Source organism: Cyprinodon tularosa, unplaced genomic scaffold, assembly GCF_016077235.1.
Source record: "Cyprinodon tularosa strain WSP-4 unplaced genomic scaffold, ASM1607723v1 ctg274, whole genome shotgun sequence".
Taxonomy (NCBI): Eukaryota; Metazoa; Chordata; class Actinopteri; order Cyprinodontiformes; family Cyprinodontidae; genus Cyprinodon; species Cyprinodon tularosa.
Genome location: NW_024038979.1, coordinates 607491 through 614018, shown reverse-complemented (window position 1 = coordinate 614018; position 6528 = coordinate 607491).

Genomic DNA, 6528 nt, shown 5'->3' with positions numbered 1-6528 from the left:
AAGCTGCAGGTTAACACTTCTGCTTTGGTCATAGAGGAGCTGCAGAAGGAAGCTGCTGGGATGTACACCTGCCAGGCTCTGTATGACACAGACGAAGGAGCCAGGATAACCTTTTACTTCACCAGACTGGAAGTAGAGGATGAATGAGGAGTTTCCTGCAGTTTAATCTTTTATTGCTGAATTCTATCATCTTGTTATTTATTTGAAATGACTGCAGATGTCTCAATGTGACCTTTTACCCCTTTAGTGGTGATAACTGTAGATTGCAATAGTGGTTTGTAAAGATGGAAAAATAAAGGTTACTATGACTATTGCAGCTGTTGTGTCTCAACTTCAGAAACACGACTAGCAAAACACCTTTCTCACAAATGTTGGAATTTTACAAATTGAATCCAAAAAAGATTTTAAAGATTGGACTTAAAATATGTATCAGAAGATGTTAGATTTCAGACAGATTAATATAACTACAGTTTGTCAGGAACTATTTGGAGGAAAGAAAAAAAAGGGAGGAACAACTAACTTATCTCATTTTCAGCAGTCTAAAAATGTTGGTTTTTCTCCAAATATTTTTTTTTTTACAGAAAGTAATTCCAGTATGGGGCTGCACAATGTTCAATCAATGTAATGCCCATGCATATTGCATAATCTTTACCTTTTATGTGAGTTTAGCATCTACATCAGGTTTACGCATAAACAACAGCAAAGATGAAGGAAACCCTCTGATTAACATCTTGCAGAGGTTGATTAATTAGCACGTGCAATAAAATATACTACTAAATGTTAAACTCAAGTAGTCACTCATGATGATAGATTAAAACTGCTTATAAAACCACCTTTTTGAGTCCTACTGTCTATCTTCTGTCACCCAAGCACGGTCGCAAGGGGTTCTGGTGCCTATCTCCAGCTGTCTATGGGTGAGAGGCGGGGTACACCCTGGACAGGTCACCAGTCTATCGCAGGGGAATACAAAGCTGCTCTTTGTAGCACTGCCACCTTGCAGCAAGAAGGTCTAGGTTCAATTCCTAGCCCGACCTAGCCCGGAGTTTGCATGTTCTCCCTGTGCATGTGTGGGTTCTCTCCAGGTACTCCAGCTTCCTCCCAGTCCAAAAACATGACTGTTAGGTTAATTGGCTTCTCTACATTCTCCTTAGGTGTGAATGTTTGTTTGTCTTTGAGTCCTACCATTACCTTTACAAAATTCCAGTCTTTGATTCAGTGTTGTGAAGAAATCTAGGCAAACCGTTATGTGCACAATTAGTTTTTGGTTCTGTAGGTCACATGCTTTCAATCCCACAACTACCTTTAAATGTTAAGTGGGTGTCTCTAAGAAAAACAACATCATTAATTCCCTCTCTACATAAAACATCCTCCTATCCCTCTCTGCTGTGCTGTCACCCTGTATCCCAAGCCCCGCCCACCATGCATACACAGACATAAATTATGGCGCTAACTGTAAAAGATGTCACAGCAGAAGTGGCGTTTCACAGACGTTTAATGTAGAGTCTGCAGTTTATTTACTCAGCGAACAAAGGAGTCTTAACTTGGTATCAGTTTCAGTTGGAAAAGATTGAGCTCTCATCACAGGATCTCTGGATCACGGTTCAAACATTCGAAGTCACTCTGGGACTCTGCCTGAGAAGCCTTCAAACCTTTATTCTAATCCAAAAACAAAACACAATGAAGGCCCAGCACTCCCTTTGGCTTCTAGCCACTTTTTTTCCTTCAACTATCTTAAAAAACAGTTAAAGGAGCCAGAACCAGAGTTTCTTCTCACAATCAGTGCTCTTGTGTTGACAATCTGTGACAAGCTACCAAGTTTTGCTTTAAAGTGATCATCTGAACTATTCTCTGTGCTAAATATCTACACAACCAGTGAAAGCAGTTAAATCATGGAAAATATGAGTCTGGTTCTGTAAGTTTAAGGAAGACTTATGTTAAATGTTCGCCTAAGTGAAACCTAATGCAAACTGAGGTCCTTTGATCAGTTAGGGCTGCACCATTGTCTCCTGCAGCCATTTAGACATGCAGGTTTAGGTTCCAATTTCAAAGCCTTTCTCAGTCCTCACTATTGGAACCACCTGGATGTTTTTTTTTCCCATGTAGTACATAGTGTGCATTACTCTTTCCTTCATTTTCAATAGGTGCTGAGTTGCTTTTTGATCTGAGTATAGATAGTTATCTAAATAGATAGATCTCAAGGGAACACTAGATTGCTTGAGGCTTCAATTAAGGAAATCGTTTTTAAATATCTAATAATAGAAATCACAGCATGTAATAAAAACTATCAGTGTGTCTTGAATAGACCTACTGCTGCTTTTTTGTTTTTGTTTTAAGTGAATCGGTTCATTAACCCAGCTTTCTTGTACCCCTCGTTAAAAAATTAATACAGAAGCATCTAAGGTGATGTATTTCTACTCTAAAATGTTCATATTTGACACTGAGAAGTATGTTCCTGCACCCAATTCTCTACAGAGGCTCTTTTTGTATTCATGCAAGATAAAAGCTGAGTCTTTGTCTCTGCTGATTTGTTTCCCAGGTTGCTTTCGTCGGCCTCTTGAGGTATGTCTCAACTCTTTGCTCTTGTGCCTCTCATCTTTCTCTTGACAATACTACAAAATATCCCTCTTCCCAATGAAGGTCTTCTCATTCTGGGGGATTCCTAAAGTGTCTGCAACACCTCCAAGCTGTGGGATGCTCCTAGATGGGATCCTCATCAGGTTGCCCTTCTCCCCTTAACTGACTATTTGGATCAGAGATGTAGCAGTTCTACTCTGAGTTCACCGTCAGTTTGTAGGTATTTAATGCGATAGCGGGCTTTCATTTGGGGTTGGCTTCAAACATTTACATTCTGGACGCAGGTTTGAAATATTTTGAGTTTTGCAGCTGATTCACCTAGAGAATCCCTATCTAATTGAGATGCACCCCAACCAGCGTTCTCTTCCTAAAACTAAGATGCTGAGGTTCTCAAACCCCGCACCCTTAGACCCAGAACTAATTCTGAATCACCTGAATGTTACTAATTGGATCAGGGACTAATACAAGGCCTAAAAACCCAAAGCAAATGAATTTGGACACAGCTCTTGCCTTTTAGATACAAAGACGTAAAAAATCTAAATAGAATTGACAGACATTAATAGAACAAGCAGTGAAATACACCTCTCTCTGCTTTCTGAATTAAACTTCTAAAATAGATAACATTTTGATGATATTCTACTTAGACCCCCCACTGACACCTGTATGCATCCTTTTTATTGGCTCCTTTGCATATCTGTACTTCCTAAACCTACAGAACTGCAGCCTCGTTGGCTTTCATCCAGCTGCAACATGGTCTCCTGTGGTTTAGGACATCTCGAGGAAAAGAAAAAAGGCGCCCTAGGCTGAATCGACTAAGCTAACGACACACTGCCCGATTCATGGGGTCTCATTCATTCAGAGTGTGCTGAGGAGGAAGAGAATGGTGGGCGGAACCGGCGTTAACAGGTCGGATATGCAGAAAAAGGGGGTAAAATTCCAGACTGGACAATGAGCTTTCTTGTTCCAATGGGATCCTTAATGAGGGCTTGTGGCCGAGTGGGTGGAGGGGTGCAGGGCAGGGCCAAAGCAGGGTGCCGACTGACGGATGTGGGAGATGGAGAAGAAGCTCGTTCAGACACAACCTTCTGCCTTATCTCAGTCTTGTTAGACCAGGCCGCATCCATCAGCATGTCCTCTCCTTCCTCCTCCAGACCAATTTTTCTGTCATTCCTGGCTTCGTTTTCGAATCCATTGTTTGGTTCCTCTTTATTCCAGAGACCAGAAAGAGTTTAAATTGAAAGAAAATGAAAGCTGAAAACAAACTTAACAAGGCTTTTAGAAAAGGAGCCAGCTCTGTGGACCATTAGTTACATCTTGTTTTTGTTTCAAACCTTAAAAAAAAAGAGCCGAGAACTGAGCCCGTCTGTTTCTGGGAAAGAAAAGGAAAATTTTCTGCCAACCTTAATGGCACTACTGCCGCCATCAGATCTGATAATAACAGGCAGTGCTCCACATAGAGTCAATCCAGGAATACAGGTGCTGGTCATAAAATTAGAATATCATGAAAAAGTAGATTGATTTCAGTAATTCCATTTAAAAAGTGAAACTTGTATATTATATTCATACATTACATACAAACTCATATATTTCAGATGTTTATTTTGTTTAATTTTGATGATTACAAATGACAACAAATGAAAATCTCAAATTCATCATATCAGAAAATTAGAATATTACTGAAGACCAATAAAAACAAAGGATTTATAGAAATGTTGGCCAACTGAAAAGTATGAACATGAAAAGTATGAGCATGTACAGCACTCAGTATTTAGTTGGGCCTCCTTTGGCCTGTATTACTGCAGCAATGCGGCGTGGCATGGAGTCGATCAGTCTGTGGCACTGCTCAGGTGTTATGATAGCCCAGGTTGCTCTAATAGTGGCTTTTAGCTCTTCTGAATTGTTGGGTCTGGTGTATTGCATCTTCTTCTTCACAATACCCCATAGATTTTCTATGGGGTTAAGGTCAGGAGAGTTTGCTGGCCAATTAAGAACAGGGATACCATGGTCCTTCAACCAGGTACTGGTAGCTTTGGCACTGTGTGCAGGTGCCAAGTCCTGTTGGAAAATGAAATCTGCATCTCCAAAAAGTTGGTCAGCTGCAGGAAGCATGAAGTGCTCTAAAACTTCCTGGTATGTGGCTGCGTTGACCCTGGACCTCAGAAAACACAATGGACCAACACCAGCAGATGACATGGCACCCCAAACCATCACTGACTGTGGAAACTTTACACTGGACTTCAAGCAACGTGGATGAAGTGCCTCTCTTCTTTTCCTCCAGACTCTGGGACCTTGATTTCCAAAGGAAATGCAAAATTTACTTTCATCAGAGAACATGACTTTGGACCACTCACCAGCAGTCCAGTCCTGTTTCTCTTTAGCCCAGGCAAGACGCTTCTGACGCTGTCTGTGGTTCAAGAGTGGCTTGACACAAGGAATGCGACAGCAGAAACCCATGTCTTTCATACGTCTGTGTGTGGTGGTTCTTGAAGCACTCACTCCAGCTGCAGTCCACTCTTTGTGAATCTCCCCCACATTTTTGAATGGGTTTTGTTTCACAATCCTCTCCAGGGTGCGGTTATCTCTCTTGCTTGTACACTTTTTTCGACCACATCTTTTCCTTCCCTTCGCCTCTCTATTAATGTGCTTGGACACTGAGCTCTGTGAACAGCCAGCCTCTTTAGCGATGACCTTTTGTGTCTTGCCCTCCTTGTGCAAGGTGTCGATGGTCGTCTTTTGGACAACTGTCAAGTCAGCAGTCTTCCCCATGATTGTGTAGCCTATAGAACTAGACTGAAAGACCATTTAAAGGCTTTTGCAGGTGGTTTGAGTTAATTAGCTGATTAGAGTGTGGCACCAGGGGCCATCAATTTTGAACCTTTTCACAATATTCTAATTTTCTGATATGATGAATTTGAGATTTTCATTTGTTGTCATTTGTAATCATCAAAATTAAACAAAATAAACATCTGAAATATATGAGTTTGTATGTAATGTATGAATATAATATACAAGTTTCACTTTTTAAATGGAATTACTGAAATCAATCTACTTTTTCATGATATTCTAATTTTATGACCAGCACCTGTATACCGTATGCACCATGAGAGAGGAGAGGATGCCAGGCAAGCCGGGGCCTGAGGAGCGACAGCCGAATCTGGCAGAGAACCTGGGCAGACAGGCACCGAGCGTTTGGAAAGCCTGCACCGCAGTCACCCTCAGTGAAGCACAGCGAGGCCTCGCATCCGCCCCCTGCAGTCCCGATCAGCTGCAATCAGCCAGCATGGCAGGGAGATTACTCTAAGCAAACAAATAGATCAGGGTTAGGAAATATGCTTCATGAATCAGCAACTAATCAGAAAGCCTGATTTATCATGTTAGGAAAAGCTGTTGGCCAATCTACTCAACCTCCAGTTTGTGTTCCTTTAAAGGGGTTAGATCACTTCACTAACAAAAGGTATGCTCTCATAAGCGTTGTTTCCTAATTGTTTATTTCTTATAAAATTTTCCCAGATATCGTCTATATTGATGGTCATCATTTCTATATTATAAATCTAGGACCCTTTTGTTTGACTTTTGGTGGTTTGTTAAGATATCAATCTTTAAAAACACAAATATTTACTCTACTATTGTGGCTTTGTTATCAGTGTGCTTTAAATGCACAATACAGGAAATGCAGAGAAGGAAAAAACTTAAAAAAAAAAAAAACTTGTGGTCTAGATCACAGAGTTCAGGACCTCCTCATTTATCATCTTTTTATAAAACCATATTCTCAAGAACGTTGACTCAGCACTTTGGCGACTATGACTCAAATCTATCATGTACATGAAAAAATATTCTTAAATGTTCTTAACTTAGAGCTTTGAACTTTTAAATAAAGCTGACTTCACTCTGCGTTTTGTTTGCAGAAACCATGGGCTCCATTTAGTCTTCCCTCTATCATTTTTCTTCCAAGCA